The sequence below is a fragment of the Geotrypetes seraphini genome, chromosome 15 (genome assembly GCF_902459505.1).
Source record: "Geotrypetes seraphini chromosome 15, aGeoSer1.1, whole genome shotgun sequence".
NCBI lineage: Eukaryota > Metazoa > Chordata > Amphibia > Gymnophiona > Dermophiidae > Geotrypetes > Geotrypetes seraphini.
Genome location: NC_047098.1, coordinates 21,967,437 through 21,986,468, shown reverse-complemented (window position 1 = coordinate 21,986,468; position 19,032 = coordinate 21,967,437). Strand labels below are relative to the sequence as shown.

The 19,032-nt window shown below is 42.8% G+C and overlaps 1 protein-coding gene across 2 annotated transcripts in view; it reads right to left on the bottom strand.

The window, feature by feature from the left end:
* Nucleotides 1–19,032, bottom strand: part of C1QTNF12 (C1q and TNF related 12) — a 98,857-nt gene that overhangs the window by 70,100 nt on the left and 9,725 nt on the right. The window lies entirely within an intron of this gene.

Genomic DNA, 19,032 nt, shown 5'->3' with positions numbered 1-19,032 from the left:
TAATAATTTGAATGTCTAGCAGTTTTGCTGGTTTCAAAAATGTCCATTTGTCTGCAACTTTGGGCACCTTGCAGGAAATGTCCAACGTCGGGCTTAGCCGTTCTATTGAAAATTCCCCTCCACATATCGATGCAGATTGGTTTTTTTTTTTCTGTCAGGCAAGTCATATTGGCAGTGGGGGAGGGGCAAATTCAGCATTAGTACCCACGATACTGGGGCGGGGGGGGGGTAGTCATTGCCCAAAGTCCACCCCAAACTATGCCTGGTACAATGCCTGAAATTTTTAAGCAGAAAACTAATCTTCCCTAACCCTACAACAGGGGTGAGGGGAAGAGACAGTTACACACCACAAAAAAAGCTCAAAACGAAAATTATTTGTGTGATAAACGGGGAGCCCTCAGTCACACAGCTCGCAGCGGGGTATACACGGCCCCTGATGCGCCAGCTGTCACAACAATGTGCCCATATGAGCATAAACTGTGAATCATCCTCGGGCTCACCCGACGTGTGATTAAATGTGAAATTTTTAAGAAGATGATGTCTCATTATCAACCACAAAGGTCCCTGCGTTCTGCAGGTTCTGCATTGTTGAAAGCAAAGGCCAACCCTACACATGTAGATTCAAACGCTGTGACTTTTACACGTGCAGGAGTTAAGCTATGGAATGGTCTTGTTGGCCAGATTCGAAAATGTGGAGAGAGGAATTCTTTGAAGAAAATGTTGAAGACTCAACTATTTGTTAATACATTTTTCTGAGCAATTGATTTATGCTATATTGAATATGTCTTTTTATTTTCTTATTTTGTAGAGACTTTTAACATTTTATGTATGTAACCTCTTGTGAACCATTTTGGATAAAAACGGTATAGAAATTTTTAAAATAAATAAATAAATTCCTGGAGCAAATGTTTTAAGTTTTTTTGCCTCTTTGATATTTTTGCATAATCATTTAGCCCACATCTTTTTCTAAGGCAAGTTACTTTCGGGCATAGTGGGTATTGTCTCTGTCTCTAGAGGGCTCACAATCTGTGTTTGCGCCCGAGGCAATGGAGGGGTAAGTGACTTGCCCAAGGTCACTAAGAGCCAAAGTGGGATTAGAACCAAGCTGGTCTCAGGCAGTGAGGAGACAGTGCTGCCGATGGAGTAGCACCAGCAAGAAGAGAGATGAAACAGCCACAGCAAGTCACAGGTCTGAAAACAGAAGTATCGTACGAGGAAAGGCTGAAAAATTTGCGGCTGTACTCACTCGAGGAACGTAGGGAGAGAGGAGATATGACCGAGACGTTTAAGTATATTACCGGCCGTATCGAGATGGAAGAAGAGATTCTCTTTCTCAAAGGACCCTCAGCCACAAGAGGGCATCCGCTCAAACTCGGGGGTGGGAAATTTCATGGCGACACCAGGAAATATTTCTTCAGCGAGAGAGTGGTTGATCCTTGGAACGAGCTCCCGGTGCAGGTGATCGAGGCAAACAGCGTGCAAGAATTTAAGAGCAAATGGGATGCCCAGGTGGGATCCCTTAGAGCAGGGGTGTCCAATGTCGGTCCTCGAGGGCCGCAATCCAGTCGGGTTTTCAGGATTTCCCCAATGAATATGCATGAGATCTATTAGCATACAATGAAAGCAGTGCATGCAAATAGACCTCATGTATATTCATTGGGGAAATCCTGAAAATCCGACTGGACTGCGGCCCTCGAGGACCGACATTGGACACCCCTGCCTTAGAGGATTAAGCCAAGGGAACCTGTCACCAGGAGTGTGATCCCTAGGATAGTAGACTTGGGGGTGGGTCAGTAGAGTGGGCAGACCTGATGGGCTATGGCCCTTATCTGCCGTCATCTTCTAAGTTTCTATATGTTTCTATGTTAAACTGACCAGTGATTGTAGATGCGCACAAATCTATTAGGAGAGCAATCTCTGATGGCAGTGTGTTGTCCTGCCATTTAGAAGTTACAATCGATGCCCTGCATGTTCCGTCAATCGTGTGCCTGCATCAGTGGTTATTCTCATTGATTCAGTTTTGGAGCGGTTCCTATTAGGCTTTGCGAATTTTTTTACTAACGCGTAGCACGGGTTTTAGACGCTCATCTATGAGCGTCGGAGCAGTTACCGCCGCTGCCGGCGCTAAAACCTTCGCTACACGTTAGTAAAGGAGAGGGTTAGTAAAGGCACCCTTTGAACTAGAGTAATGTTTTAAGGTGTAATGTGCATCCTAGCAGCGGTGTTTAACAGTGCCCCTGATGATTTGATTGCTGAAACATACTGGGCGTCGACTGTAACATCTATAATGGAAAGACAATATTCACATGCACGGCTATTAGAGGTTGCTCTCCTGATAAGGTTGCAGGAGTCTATGGCCACGGGTTGGTTTGCGCTGCTACTTTTGTTTGCAGAGATAATGGATGCTACCCACCTATGGCAATCGGGTTCTAGCGGTGGCCATGCCAGGTTGTGAAAGCAAGAAGCACTGACGGCAGGTGGGTAAAAGCAGCAGATGAGCAGGGAAAGCAGGTAGGTATAGGCCCTAAGCATTGCAGGAAGGCTAGCAGTAATGGTAGCTACAGCAGCCAGTGAGAGCAGTAATGGTAGCCAAAACAAGCACTGACAGCTGTCTTGGAAGGCAGGCAGACAATGGTGGTACCCATGGGCTGGAAGACAGACAGACCAGACAAGCCAGCACATCCTCCTGCCTCCCTTGATAGACAACTGAAAGAAAGGCTCTGTCTGAGTGGTGCGATTATTTCATTACTATGTCATGCGTCAGCAATGCAGAACGAGCAGCTCCTTCAGTCTTTTATTTGTCTTGGCAGTTCCAGCGGTAATCAGCTCCTACCAGCTCAGGTACTGTGTAACATGCAAAGGCTGTATGTGTATGGGAGAGGCTCTTGTGTTTACTTTGACTGGGCTCATCCTCAGGTTTTGGGGGTTTTCTGCCCTTCCATCTCCTGGGCCAGAGAACATAGGGGCAGTGAATTTTTGCATTGAACATAAGAATATAAGAGCTGCCATCTCCGGATCAGACCTTAGGTCCATCAAGTCCAGCGATCTGCACACGCGGAGGCCCCGCCAGGTGTACCCTGGCATAATTTTAGTCACCCGTATTACTCTATGCCTCCTCTCATAAGGAGATGTGCATCTACTCTTCTCCCTCTGGATTCGCGGGGGATAGGGGCAGAGGCGGACCGCGAATGGTGAAAAACCGCGAATATCCGGCTCTGACCCACCCCCGCATCCCTCCCTCCTTCCCGGCCTTACCTGGTGGTCTAGCAGGCTTTCGGGGCAGGAGCGATCTTTCTACGCTCCTGCCCCGTGCAGATCGCCATTAGAAAATGGCTGCTGTGAGTTCCCGTAGTCTCTCGAGACTACGACGGGAACTCCTAATGGCGATCTGCACGGGGCAGGAGCGTAGGAAGATCGCTCTTGCCCCGAAAGCCCACTAGACCACCAGGTAAGGCCTGGATGCCGGGGGGAAGACTTAAGGATGGGTTTTTTTTTTCTTTTTTCCCCCTCCCCACAAAATCGCGAATATGTGAAATCGCGATTACCGAAACCGCGAATGGGGAGGGGGAAGTGTAGTTTACCCTTAAATCCTAGAACGGTGGATTCCGTAATAACCTGTAAAACGACCATGCTGAGCAGCAGCAACCAGAGATTTTAAGAATAATTCTCCCTCTGAAAATAATCACTTTATAATTATGGAGCCCATTTTCACAAAGCTGCGTTTGTGGGACTGGCCTTTCAGAGTGGCTTTTCGACTTTATAAGCCTCTGCTTTCAAAACAAAGGCTTTCCCCTCTGTTCTCTGCACAGCTGACCCCGCTGAAAGATATAATGCTTCCGTAGCCAGAATGTCTGCCTTATCCAGACCGGCATCTACCTACAGGTTAAATATACACTGCTTTGTAAAAGTCTTCACACGCTGGTACATTTTTCACATTCTGCTGCGCAAAAAGTACAGTGCAAAATGCATGAAATATAAAATGCATCATGTAAATCTGAATTTTTGCTAATTTACGCCAACAATTGGTTATTACCACCCAATTATTATAGTTTTTATAGTTTTACAGTTTTAATTTAAATTTGTAATACCACTCTACTATCAAGGCAATTCAAGTGGTTTACAATAAATAAAATAAATTGATTAAAATAAATACAGAACTCCAAAATCGATAGGACAGCATGCACAGACTAGGATTGAAGGTCCTTAATTCAAACAATACAATACAGTACCTATATATATCGGCATCACATGTAATTACAAAAATGAAAGTTATCTATAAAAGCATAATACTATATTATATGAGACTACACAGGTCTTATATCTCGCAATTGTTCAACGAGGATTCAGTGTGGTTAACCAAAGAATTTATACAGCGTTTACAGTAGGATCAATGTATGAGGCATGAGAAATCAGTAAAGGCATCTATACTGGCAAGTCATCTTATCTTATAAGGAAAAGAGATATAAGAACATAAGCAGTGCCTCTGCCGGGTCAGACCATAGGTCCATCCTGCCCAGCAGTCCGCTCCCGCGGCGGCCCAAACAGATCACAACCTGTCTGAATCATCTGAAGGGGCTCCCCTGTCTTAAGTGTTTTCCAGAAGTGGAAGTATGAGGAGATAAGATAGAGGTCTATAAAATACTGAGGGCTAGACTCACTAAGGGCACGGATGGGATCCGATCCATGAGGGATCCGATCCGTGTCCAGGGGGCTTATTCACGAATTGCCCTCATGTAAATGAGGCTGATCGGAATCACGCCCCCAACAGAACGCCCAGATCGCTCTCTAGCAACCCTGACGCATGAGCAGACCATCTGAAGATGGTCTGCACATGCGCTGGCGCTCCGTGCCCGGCAGAGCAGCACAAAATCTTTTTTTTTTTTTTTTTAACTTTTTTGAGAGCCCCTGGTTTTAACCCGCTTTAAACCCGCGGGTTAAAACCACAGGCTCGCAATGCGGGGAAGGGCAGGAGAGTCAGGGCGGCAGGAGATATTCGGGACGAGAGCAGGGTGGCAAGTCAGGACGGCAGGCAGGAGAGATTCGGGGCAAGAGCAGAGTGGCCAGAGCAGGAGATCGGGGCAGACAGGAGCAGAAGAACGGGGCAGAGAGCAGGGCGGTCAGAGCAGGAGAATCTGGGCAGAGAGCAGAGTTTTTACACAAGCGATTGGTCCTGAGCAGTTGCTTGATTTTGGATCGGCCAGCTCAGTCAGTGTGCCTGCTTTTTGTTATTGAATCGGAGCCCTTCCTACTTTGGATGCCGTTTCCCTCATTTGCATGCGCGGATCGGATCGGAGGTGATCGGCCACGAGTTTAGTGAATCAGGTTGGAGGGAAATCGGGGCGCGAACCGATTGGTTTGCTTAGTGAATCGAGCCCTGAGTGGAGTGAAATGGGTAGACGTGAATAGCTTATTTACTTTTTCCAAAAATACTAGGACTAGGGGGCATAACTACTACTACTACTATTACTATTTATCATTTCTATGGCACTGAAAGGCATATACAGCGCTGTACAAACAAATTGGAGAAAATGTTTCTTCACTCAGTGTGTAATTAAACTCTGGAATTTGTGGTAAATTTGGTGTAAGCAGTTAGCTCAGCAGGGTTTAAAAATGTTTGGATACTCTCCTAAAAAAAAGTCCATAAGTCATTAAGAAAAAACTTGGGAAAATCCACTGCTTATTTCTAGGAAATCCACTGCTTATGTCTAGGAAAACATGAAATCTGTTTTACTCTTTTGGGATCTTGTCAAGTACTTGTGACCTGGGTTGGCCACTGTTGGGAAACAGATTACTGGATTTGATGGACCTTCAATTTGTCCCAGTATGGCACTGTTATATTCATATATTAAATAAACACCTCTAATTAAAACAGAAAAAATGTATTCCCCCACCAATGAGGACCTAAAAAGCTAAATACCATCTCATATAAAGCTAAATACCATCTCAAATTCGATTCAATTTGGCCTTGAATAGTGCCTCGGACAACATTATTCGTATTCGGCCAAATATGAATAATGTATCCAAATACGAATTATTCAGGGTTCTACTGTGCTAAATACTACTGAAAAAATACTTGGGGGTCCTTTTACGAAGGCGCGATAGCGTTTTTAGCGCACGCACCTTGCGCACGCTAGCCGATAAACTACCGCCTACTCAAGAGGAGGCGGTAGCGGCTAGCGCGTGCGGCATTTTAGCACGCGCTATTGCACGCGTCATGGTCCTAGCGCGCCTTCGTAAAAGGAGCCCTTAGTCTCTGATATGTTAAAGCTTATTATTTGTTTTCAGTATTCTTATTTGGCCGAATAATATTTTCCATTATTTGTATTCAGCCAAATAGTATAATATGCTATTCAGTAAAGCTGGGCTTCAGATAGGACAGTTAAAAGAATGTGATTCGTGGACCACAGAGGTCCTATAACTATATAGCTAATTAACATTTTAGATCGGTGCTTCCCAACCTTTGACCCCAATTTAATGCATAAAAATCCAAGTACAGTGGTGCCTCGCATAACGAACGCCTCACACAACGAACGCTGCACACAACGAACTTCATGTCTTGATTCACAAACGAACTTCGTTTCACACAACGAACTTCACACAACGAACTTCGTTTCACACAACGAACTTCGTTTCACACAACGAACTTCGTTTCGCACAACGAAGTCGCCCGAGCTGCCGATGTATTGCATCCTTCCGCGCAGGCACTGCAGGCAGTCGTTAGTCACTGCGCTTAACTGCCCTCTCTCACTGTATACAGTCGTCCTTTTAAGATAAACTCAATATTTTTTATATATCATGGCTTCTAAAAAAAGCAGGAAGGTGATTTCTGTTGAAATGAAACGGGAAATAATTAGAAGGAGTGAATGTGGGGTAAAACAGTGTGACCTCGTCAAAGAGTTTGGCCTCAGCAAGACCACCATTTTCACCATTTTGACAAATTTATCTTTTTTATGTCATCTTAGCATATTTTATGCTGCAGAACGAATTATTTTTTTTAACATGTATTGTTATGGGAAAACGCGTTTCACATAACGAACTTTTCGCATAACAAACTTGCTCCTGGAACCAATTAAGTTCGTTGTGTGAGGCACCACTGTAGTCCCAAATGATGATTAAAACAAAGTATCAGACCTCAGCTTTCCTCCTTACCACTCTCCCGTCCTTTTCCCCCTTCCCTAACCCCCACTTATCCAAAGTATGAAGGCAGCAGCAACAGCACCAGTGCTGGCAACAGTGTCAGTGTGTACTCACAGATGCCAGTACTCTGCGCAGGTTTCCAGTCTGACAGGAGGCCCATATGGGAGAAGGGGGCAGGGCCTAGAAGCATTCATTGACTTACTGGCACCATGCTGTCTGCCATACTGGGCATAGGTCACCATGGAGGTCTAGAGGGAGGGGGAAGCAGAGTCCTCTATCTGTGACCCCATCCATGGACAATATGACCCCATTTAGGTGACCTGATACACTGTTTGTGAACCATTACTTTAGATAAATAACATGGATACCTTAAAATAAAGTCTTTAAAAGCAACATTAAAACTAGAACTAACTGAGTCAAATTTCCTTGCATCCACAATTAATTTAGCTGCAGCGATCGGCACCATCTGAAACCGATGGAGACTAATAGCTTTAATCCCTTGATAAAGCGCATCGCAATAGTCCAATTATGCAATCATCAGTGCTGTCTCAAAGCTGCTTAATCTGTCTCGAGCAATAAAAAAGGCTTGAACCATGGATGAAATCTGAGACGTCATAGGCTTTAATTTAAAATTGCACCCAGACTCTTTATCGTTTCTTTCAAATGAATGACAATAGAATCAATAGTTGTAACATTCCAGCTCCCCATCATTCATGGCTTATCCAAAGACTCAACATCTTAGCTGGATTTAAACTTCAAGCAATTATAATGAAACCATAAAGTTACTACTCCAAACATTATTTTTTGAAAAATTGCTTTCTATTAGCTACAACAACAATCTTTATTACAACTGAACAGTAGCAAAGGACAAGAAGAATAAGCCGAAATAGTAGCCAGACTTAAATCACTTCTCCACAAAGATCGTGAATTTTGTATTTGTTTTTCCAAATATTTATTAAAGGAACCAATTTTACTACAGGGTGTTAAGCCCTAATATGCTCTTAGTGTGCGAAAAATAAGTCTATTGCAAAACGTGTTAAAGAGTTTTATGATATTTTGCCTGTTGGCATGCTAAGGCCCAAATTCTGGTGCCATAAGTTGGGCGTTCAAATCGCTGTGCACAGCCGATTTGCATACGCAACTTAGTTGTTTAATAAGACCAATCGGCATTGATTAATTGACAATGAACACCTCGTAATGGAGTCTAATTGGCACTAATTAGAAGTTACATGCGCAAACTTGGTTCTTTTTGTTGCATAGAGCGTTTTGGACCCCTGTTCGTTTATAAAAGTTAGATAGCTCTAAGTCTAATAAATGCTGGCATTGTAATCTGGAAGCGGGGACACTTGATCATTTAATTTACCAATGTCCCTGTATAAGATTATTTTGGAATTCAATTTGGACTCAAGTAAATTGTCTATTAGAAAACCATGTCGCATTATCCTATGATACTATTCTGTTTGACATGTCTATAAGGAAAAAAAGACAAATATCAGCACATAATAACAAACTATTATTAATCTTGACTGGGGTTGCTATTCAGCATATCACCAATAACTGGGAAAATTATACTAATCTTAATTATACATTTTGGTGGAATTTGGTATGCCATATTTTTAAGATGGAAAGAGCAATTGCAAAACAGAAAGGGAACTATAATAATTTTATAAAGATCTGGGGACCATTGGAACGATATTGTAATGAGTAAACATCATTTTCCTTGGATGAATATATGTACACATGGGGGGCGGGGGGGAGTTTTTCTGAAAATTTCACTAAATTATATGTTTATATTATATTTATGATATAATTGATTATAATATTTGAAAGAAGGTGGGTGGGACGGGATATAATTTTTATGTTTTTAGAATTATATGAGAATTACAAGTGTTATTGTTGTTACTAATGATATATTCCTGTACGCTTGCTGTAAGTTTTCAAAATGAATAAAGAATTAAAAAAAGAAAAAGAAGTTACATGCGCACCTTGGTTGGCAAATTCTATAAAGTGGTGCATGTTAGTTCTAGTGTGTAAATCTCAAAAAGGGGGCATACAGGTGAACCTAGGCACCAGTGGCATAGTATGGGGGCAGGGCGGTCCACTCTGGGCGCCATCTTGGCACCGCCATGCTCTTTCTCACTCCTCCCCCCACCGCACGCATGCCTTCACTTCCCCCCACCACACCTCTACCTTTTCGCCAGAGTAAGCAGCGACTCCAACCTGCTGCGTGCACCAGCGTTGGCTCTTCCTCTGCCGTCACTTCCGTGTCCCGGGTGATGTCAGAGGGAGAGCTGATGCCGATGCGGGCAGCGAGTTGGTGATGCTGCTCACACTGTGGAAGTTGAAAGAGGTCTGGGGTAGGAAAGGGGTGCGTGTGCACAGCATGGGGGGGGGGCAGGGAAGGAGTGGGGGTGGGGGTGGAGAAGAGGTTGGGGGAGGGATGCCACCACCCCGAGTGCTTCTCACCCTCGCTACACTACTGATGGGCCCTCCTAAAAGTTAAGGCCTAGATTCTCTCAATGGTGCCATTGTTGGTGGCTGCCTTAAAAGTGGCCACCGATCACGTTTCAATCACACGATGGCACCATTTAGAGAAATGCGTCTTGGGCAAAGGTGGGCCCTGGAAATGTAGGCCAGGGTTTTCAAGGCCTGCATTTCTAGTGTCTACTTTTGACGTGAATCGCATCACTTAGCTTGGGCACCTACCAGTACCTAAAAAACCAGTACCATTTATAAAATATAAGCCTAAGCGCGCAGGTATAGAATATGCCTGATCCACGCACAACTTAGGCGTAGGTATTTAGGCCTGGTTTTTCTTGGCCTAGATGGGTGCGCCTAAATGTTAGTGATTCTATAGGTGGCCCATTCTTTTGCGCTAAGCGCTATTATGATCTGCCCCAATTTTTTAGGTGTTAAATATATAATCAGGCCCTAGGGGCACATTATTATTTTATATATATATATATATATATATATATATATATATATATATATATATATATATATATTTGTTATTAGATGGTATTTTGTTTGTCTATTAAGGTAGAGGCACATAATCAAAACATAAGTCTAGGTCCGATTTGGCTGTATGGCGCTAGACGCCCAAAGTCAGCAGTGGGAAAATGTAACGGAGGGGGTTAAATTCAAATAGGAATAATCCAGGGCTCTACTGAAATAAACACTTGATCTCTGATTTCATATTGCTTCTTTTATTATTTGTTATGTTAAAACTTAATGCCCATTATTCATATTCGTCTGAATAAAATTTTTCATTCTTCGTATTCGGCCAAATTAGTAAAATATGTTACTCAGTATAGCTCTAGTATACACACACACACACATATATATATATATATCAGTGGTCTCAAATTCAAACCCTTTGCAGAGCCGCATTTTGGATCTGTAGGTACTTAAAGAGCCTCAGAAACAATAGTTAATGTCTTATTAAAGAGTTTGAGACCACTGAGTTAAGGGGAACAATTAATCTGCTGGCTGGGTTGGAAGGCAGAGGGGAGAACAGGACAATCAAGCCATTGTGACATCACTGATGGGGTTGGCTCTTATTGGTGGAATGAGGCATTATGACATCACAATCTCAGCTCTGCTTCCCAAAGACAAACAGGATGTCATGGTTACAGTTAACAATATAAATGACTGGGGAGATACAAGAAGGAAGTTCCTAAAGGTCAATGATATCCTGACACTGGTAAAGGAACCAATTAAGCTACTTTAAATGCTTTTAACCTAGAGTAGTGCTCAGACTCCAAAGATGGATTGTAAGAACTCAATATGGGGACAAACCCCTGTAGAGATTCTTATGGTATCTATCATTGCACCATTTTGTGGTTAAAGGTAGTTTAAAGTACTGTTAAAGCCATGTTCATGATTGAATTAGTCCATAAAGAAGCGTATTGTCCAATTATAAATAAACTTCAAATTGATAATCTCAAAAATAGACTTAGCTTGAAAAATATCAACAGCAAGTGTTCAGCTGGGTCCTATTCTAGGTATATAAATATTCTAGGACCCAGCTGAACACTTGCTGTTGATATTTTTCAAGCTAAGTCTATTTTTGAGATTATCAATTTGAAGTTTATTTATAATTGGACAATACGCTTCTTTATGGACTAATTCAATCATGAACATGGCTTTAACAGTACTTTAAACTACCTTTAACCACAAAATGGTGCAATGATAGATACCATAAGAATCTCTACAGGGGTTTGTCCCCATATTGAGTTCTTACAATCCATCTTTGGAGTCTGAGCACTACTCTAGGTTAAAAGCATTTAAAGTAGCTTAATTGGTTCCTTTACCAGTGTCAGGATGGTTACAGTTAAGCCAGTGGTCTCAAACTCAAACCCTTTGCAGGGCCACATTTTGGATTTGTAGGTACTTGGAGGGCCTCAGAAAAAATAGTTAATGTCTTATTACAGAAATGACAATTTTGCATGAGGTAAAAAACTCTTTATAGTTTCTAAATCTTTCCTTTTGGCTAAATCTTAATAATAATATTGCAATTTATAGCTAAAGACACATATGATCAAGAAACTGTTTTACTTTTGTGATTATGATAAACATACCGAGGGCCTCAAAATAGTATCTGGCGGGCCGTGAGTTTGAGTCCACTGAGATATATATATTTATATATATACACTGTATATCTTTGGAGCTGGTATAAATTTGTGCACAAGCATTTGCATGCTTCTAGGGTTGGTTCTAGGTGCCTGTTCTATTAGAATACACATTGTATAATATTGTATAGTAAGTTTAGCAAATTGTATTATGTATTTTAACCTGTAACCCGATCTAAGCTCGTTGGGGAGAATAGGATAGAAAAATGAATTAAATAAATAAATAATTGGTGATATTTCTCGTAGGGAACTTGTGTCTTCTTTGTTGGCCGATTTGCACTGGCTTCCAGCAGCTTAGAGAATTCAGATTAAAATAGTAGTGTTAGTAGGGTTACCAGACGCCAGATTTCCCCGAACATGCCCTCCTTTTCGAGGACATATCCTGGGGTCTGGGTGGCTTTTCAAAACCTGGCACTTTGGGTTTTGAAAAGCTTCCAGCTAGCAGCGACGTCGGGACAGCATCTACGCATGTGCGGATGCAACCCGGCGACGTTACAGGCGTGCGTGTGATGTCATCACGTCACACCAGCACATGCGCAGATGCCCTCGTGACAAGCGAACAGGTTAAGGGGGATGGACATGGGGGGACGGAACAGGGTAGGCCTGGGAGCAGGGCCATGGGTCTGGATTTTCATTTCTGAAAATCTGGTAACCCTAGGTGTTGGTGTACAAGGCTTTGCATCAAATTTTGCCAAATGTAGTGGCTTCTTTAGTTTTACATTCTCGTCCTTTGCGTTCACTTCACTATGTTTTTATAGCTAGGGGAACTATCGGCTCTTGTATTTTTACATAGAAACATAGAAAGTGATGGCAGAAAAGGGCCAAGGCCCATCAAGTCTGCCCACTCTATTGACCCATCCCCCTAGCTACCCTTTGAGAGATCGCACTCTGATGACCCATTCCCTCATAGAGATCCGACATGAGCATCCCATCTGTTCTTAAAATCTGGCACACTGCCGGTCTCGATCACCTGTACCGGAAGCTCATTCCAATTGTCAACCACTCTTTCGGTGAAGAAGTACTTCCTGGTGTCGCCATGAAACTTCCCGCCCTTTATTTTCAGCGGATGCCCCCTTGTGGCCGAGGGTCCTCTAAGAAAGAAAATATCATCTTCTACCTCGATGCGACCAGTGATATACTTAAACGTCTCAATCATGTCTCCCCTCTCTCTACGTTCTTCGAGAGAGTATAGCTGCAATTTGTTCAGCCTTTCTTCGTACGTAAGGTCCTTGAGCCCCGAGACCAACCTGGTGGCCATTCGCTGAACCGACTCAACTCTCAGCAAGATGTGGCCTCCAGAAATTTTTGTGGGGTAGGCCCTCATTTGTGGAATGCTCTTTCAGATACTTTTCATCAATTACATCATTCTTAGCTTTTCGTCGGTGTGTGAAGGCCTTTGATTTTTAGGAAGCTTTTCACGATTTGTGATGTGTTAGTATTATTAGTTTTGGATTGTCTGTTTAATTATGAAAAGTATTAGATATAGGGCTCCTTTCACGAAGGTGCGTTAGGGCCTTAACGCTTGGAATAGTGCACGCTAAAATGCCGCACACGCTAGCCACTACCACCTCTTCTTGAGCAAGCGGTAGTTTTTCGGCTAGTGCACACTAATCCAGTGCTTGCGCTAAAAACGCTAGCGCACCTTCGTAAAAGGAACCCTTAGTTTATTTAACTTTTATGATATTTTAGGTAGGATGTTTTAATTTGAATGTAACATTCTGGTGTTTTATGTTTGTGTGTTTTAGCTTATATGTGGGGTTTTGTTTTTTTTTTTTTGTAACCTGCATAGATTTCTGGATACATGAGATATTAATGTTATAAGTAAACAAATAAATTAGCCAGCCAGCCAATGAAAATTGATTTGATAGGCTAAGTGTGCGCCTCCCATGGGCTGAATAACATAGAAACATAGAGTATGACGGCAGAAGAGGGCCAGCGGCCCAACAATGCCCACTTAAGAACCCTCCCTCCCTGGTGCCCCTCTTTCATGCACATCTTTGTAGCCCTCCCACCAGTTTGTCCCATCAACTTTTGAAGTCAGGTACACTACTGGCCTTGACCACCTGGCGTGGAAGTTTATTCCATCGATCAATCACCCGTTCGGTGAAGAAGTATTTCCTGGTGTCACTATGAAATCTTCCCCCCTTAAGTTTTAGCGGATGCCCTCTTGTCGCCGTGGGACCTGTAAGAAAAAAGATTTCTTCCTCCACCTCAATTCGACCCGTGATGTATTTGAATGTTTCTATCATGTCCCCCCTTTCTCTGTGCTCCTCGAATATTGGGCTCATTATACCCATTTCTTAGCACAATTTAGTACAAGAGCCCCTAATTTAGCAATATCATTCCCAACTGAAAATCCAATGTTATCTGCCACCTGAATGTCATCTGAATATATGTGACTTAGTCCATAGTGTTTGATAATCTAAACAAGTAGAGACAAAAGAGGAGAGAACTGAACACTGAGAAACACCCCAATAATGATTCACCTCCTCTGAAAGTTCCCTATTCCACTGCACACAGCAAATCCTGTTGGCAAATCAAGCCAAAAGTGACCCATCCATACAAGTTTCAAGTTTATTATAAATTTGATTAATCGCGTATTCAAAATTCTAAGCAATGAACATATCAGTAGAATTACAAAATTGAGGGGGGTAGCAAAACAAAGAACCAAACCTTACAAACCATATCAAAGACTAACTTTACAACCATAATAAAACACGAGGAAAGGATGGGAAAAGAAATGCAATTTGATTGATAGAAAAGGAGACAATTATGGTAAAAAAACAAAAGGCTTTGTCAAAAACAAATTGTGATTTAAAGTATCAAAGGCTGCTGCACTTCTAATAAAAAATCAATCATACAATTCTCTAATCAATATGTCTCCACATATCTATAGGATGAGCAGAAAAGTGTATGTGCCATGACCAATCCTATCCCAGACTGATTAATGTGAAGAATCCAGCGCTGTTCAATACATGCCACAAATTGAATGCCATGCTTTTTCTACTGTTTTGGCCACAAAATCAAGATTTGATATTGGTAATAAGATAGTTTAATAAAAAGGCAACACTTCAGAACTGATTTAATTACTGCTTTTTTTCCAAGAAAGAATAGAAGCTGTCTGCAAAGAAAGGCTGATAATCTGTTGAAGTAGGGTTACCAGAGAAAACCAAAAAAACTCTGTGGAGTGACGATGTTCACAAATGGACTTTATTTGAAAGTATCAAAGTTCCAAAGGTTCACTAAAATCATCCACATAAAATAATTCCATCCACATAAAAGTAAATCATCCACATAAGAGCCTTAAAGGACCTAGTCCGCTAGGGATACAGGACCCAACACGGTCCGCGTTTCGACAAAAAGTCTTCTTCAGGGGTCCCTGGGAGTCCTATAAAGGTGAGTACATGGGAAACAATTGTGTGGTGAGCCGGAAGTGAGACACTGCTTGTGTTTGCAACATTCTAGAGCTCAGACTGTGATGTCATAATGCCTCATTCCACCAATGTCTAAGCTCCGTCCTCATCTGCACAAGCCTCAAACACTTTCAAATCATAAGTAGCAACATTCTAGAGCTGAGATTGTGATGTCATAATGCCTCATTCCACCAATGCCTAAGCTCCATCCTCATCTGCACAAGCCTCAAACACTTTAAAATCCTGAGTAGCAAAAAACAAAAGGAATTGACCCCAAAATATCCACAAAGAAGAAAATCCAGAGAAAACCAAAAAAACTCTGTGGAGTGACGATGTTCCCAAATGGACTTTATTTGAAAGTATCAAAGTTCCAAAGGTACACTAAAATCATCCACATAAAATAATTCCATCCACTTAAAAGTAAATCATCCACATAAGAGCCTTAAAGGACCTAGTCCGCTAGGGATACAGGACCCAACACGGTCCGCGTTTCGACAAAAAGTCTTCTTCAGGGGTCCCTGGGGGTTCTATAAAGGTGAGTACGTGGGAAACAATTGTGTGGTGAACCGGACCTAGACTCTTTTTAGAGGATCCTGGGTGCCCCGAGGGATTTCCAAAACCTGGCGGTTTGTCCAGGTTTTGGAAATCCTGAGCTCGGAGGCCACATCTGGAAACCTTTACACATGTGCAGCCGTCACCGTGATGACATTATACCCACGCACGCATGTGTGTGACGTCATTGCATCGACATCCGCGCATGTGCAAAAGCTTTCAAATGCGGCCTTCGAGCTCGGGGAGGTTCATTTGGGGGGCGGGACTGGGGGCAAAACGGGGCAGGGCCAGGCGTCCTCTTTTTTTTCAAAGAAGAAATCTGGCCACCCTATGTTGAAGGGGCTCATAAAATACTATTTCATAGTATCTTCACAATCCTGGAAAAATCAGGACTCAGTACACAAGTTGTAAAATGCACTGCAGATGGTAATTTCCCTAACTCAAATGTGTGGCTAGGCAAAAAAGATGATCTTTCTACTCCATTATCCCTAGTATGATCACTGGCCCCCTCGTCCCCGCAAACTTGTGTGCAGTGATAAATTGCACATTCCTACCACTCTGAAGCAGTGACTACCACTAACTGAGCCAACTCTCATTGAATCAAATCCCTCCACAGAACTACTTACAATCCTCCAAACTATTACATCATTAATTCCAGCATTGGAATCCCCATCCACCACAGGGTCAGCTGATTCAACAAGTAAAGTAACACTAAACCTTACTAATTCTCCACTACAGTTTTTAAAGTCCACTAGAACCTAGAATAATGCAGGAAAAGGCATATGTAGGTTTCCTTTTTTGTTTCTGTTCATGTTTAAATTGTTCTTAATAACTATTATTGTTTTAAATTATGTATTGGTATTAGAGAATGACACGGTGACAAAATTCATCACCGTTCCCGTCCCCGCAGATAACCGCGGGAAATAATCCCATGTCATTTTCTAGTGTCTATTTCAATCTCAGTCCTTCTACACCAGCATTTTTCAAAGCAAACCTTGCGGGTCAGTGGTTGTGGCCATTCATACTCTGATTTTTATGGGAGCCAAGGATAATGAAGCCATTGTGATATCACTGATGTGATTGGCTCTTAGGCACTGCTGGAATGAGGCATTATGACATCACAGTATCTGCTCTGGATACCAGAGACTGTCATTCTGTAGTGTCTATTTCAACCTCAGTCCTTCTACACCAGCATTCTTCAAAGCAAAGCTTGCGGGTCAGTGGTTGTGGCCATTCAGACTCTGATTCTTCCCTCTCTCCTTAAAGAATGACATGAAGATGGTTTCCCACGGTTATCCGTGGGGACGGGAACGGTGATGATTTTTGTCACCGTGTCATTCTCTAGTACCATGATCCTCAGTGTCTGCGTCTCTATTGGCCACTGAAGTCAGCTCATCTACTCAGGAACTCTGGAGCACCTACTAGGCTGACTATAAACAAATCAATAAAGGAAAACCCTGATCTAAAACAGGGGACTTGGCAGAGAAAGGGAGGGCTGACTAAATGCAAAAAAAAAATAAATAAATAAATTGAGAAAGAAGGGGTTCCTAACTAGCCCACCCAACAGCAGTATCTGCTATGTCCCGTGTCAATCTCTAATTGGTATCTTATATACCTTTTAAAGACAGTGTGCACCGCCTAGAAGGCTGATTGGGCGGTATATGAAATTTGAAATGAACTTGAAACCTAGGTTCTCAAGACCAGTGCTTCTCAATTTGTGAGAAGGTTTTCAGGATCACCACAATGAATATCGAAACATGATGGCAGATAAAGGCCAAATGGCCCATCATGAGATAGATTTGCATACAATGGATCTTGGGTATATACAAATGTAGTTCTAGACCAGTGTATTTCAAACTGTGTGACGGGGTACACTGAGGAGGAAGAGAGGCGCCTGCCAGCTGACTTCCCTACGCAGTACGGCGCCAGTGCTGCCCGATTCGCCGAAGGCCTACATGTTCCCCCCTGGTCTCACCTTTAAAGATAATTACAGCAGCCTGCAGAGGATTGCTGGTAGGTAAAATTATTTTATTTTCAATATAGTGATTAAAATGTGTCAGTTCTGAGAATTTATATCTGCCGTGCATATGAAAAATGAATGGAAAAAGTTGCATTACCATTAGTAAAGGAGATGGGATCTGGGACAGAGCTTGGGTGGGCCTAGGCAGGTCTGTGGTTGGGGTACTCAACTGATATTTGTTAGACTTAGGGGGTACTTAGCTTGAAGTAGTTGAGAAACACTTCCCTGCTGGCACCCCCTACTGGCATCTCAGGGCCCATCTGGAGGGCCTCTGCACATGCATGGATGTCGTCGTGATGATGTCATGCATACTCGTGATATCATCACAGCGACGTCAGTGTACTTCTGGGTGCCTTAAGCCGTGGCCACTACCTTTAGTGTGCCCCGGCTTGAGAAAGTTTGAGAGACACTGCTAGACAATCTCATAAATCAGTCATGTTTCTCAAACCTGTACTGGGAACCACCAGCCAATCAGGTTTTCAAACTATCTCTAATGAGACAGATCTACATGTCTGTCACCTCTGCCCAGCTGTCTTGCATTAGGTACCATGTAGAGAATGACACGGTGACAAAATTCATCACCGTTCCCGTCCCTGCGGATAACCGCGGGAAATAAACTCATGTCATTTTCTAGTGTCTATCTCAACCTCGGTCCTTCTACACCAGCATTCTTCAAAGCAATGCTTGTGGGTCAGTGGTTGAGGCCATTCATAGTCTGATTCTTCCCTCTCTCCTTAAAGAATGACATGAAGATGGTTTCCCGCAGTTATCCGTGGGGACGGGAACGGTGATGAATTTTGTCACCCTGTCATTCTCTAGTACCATGATCCTCAGTGTCTGCGTCTCTATTGGCCACTGAAGTCAGCTCATCTACTCAGGAACTCTGGAGCACCTACTAGGCTGACTATAAACAAATCAATAAAGGAAAACCCTGATCTAAAACAGGGGACTTGGCAGAGAAAGGGAGGGTTGACTAAATGCAAAAAAAAAAATTGAGAAAGAAGGGGTTCCTAACTAGCCCACCCAACAGCAGTATCTGCTATGTCCCTTTCGGTTGGCTGTTCTCACCCTTCGTGCTGACTACAACCACTGGCTAACTAGCACTAACCCCCTGAGGCAGACTCTAAAACAGGCTTTAAGCAGAGTTCTTGTGGTGGGGGGCAGGCTCAAAGCAAAGTTCTCAAAGGAGTGGGATGTGGCTGCTTGGGGCTCACCTGGGCTTCTTCTCCTTTCTCCCACACCCAGCTCTCCTCCCTGCTTCTAGCTGGGCTCTCTC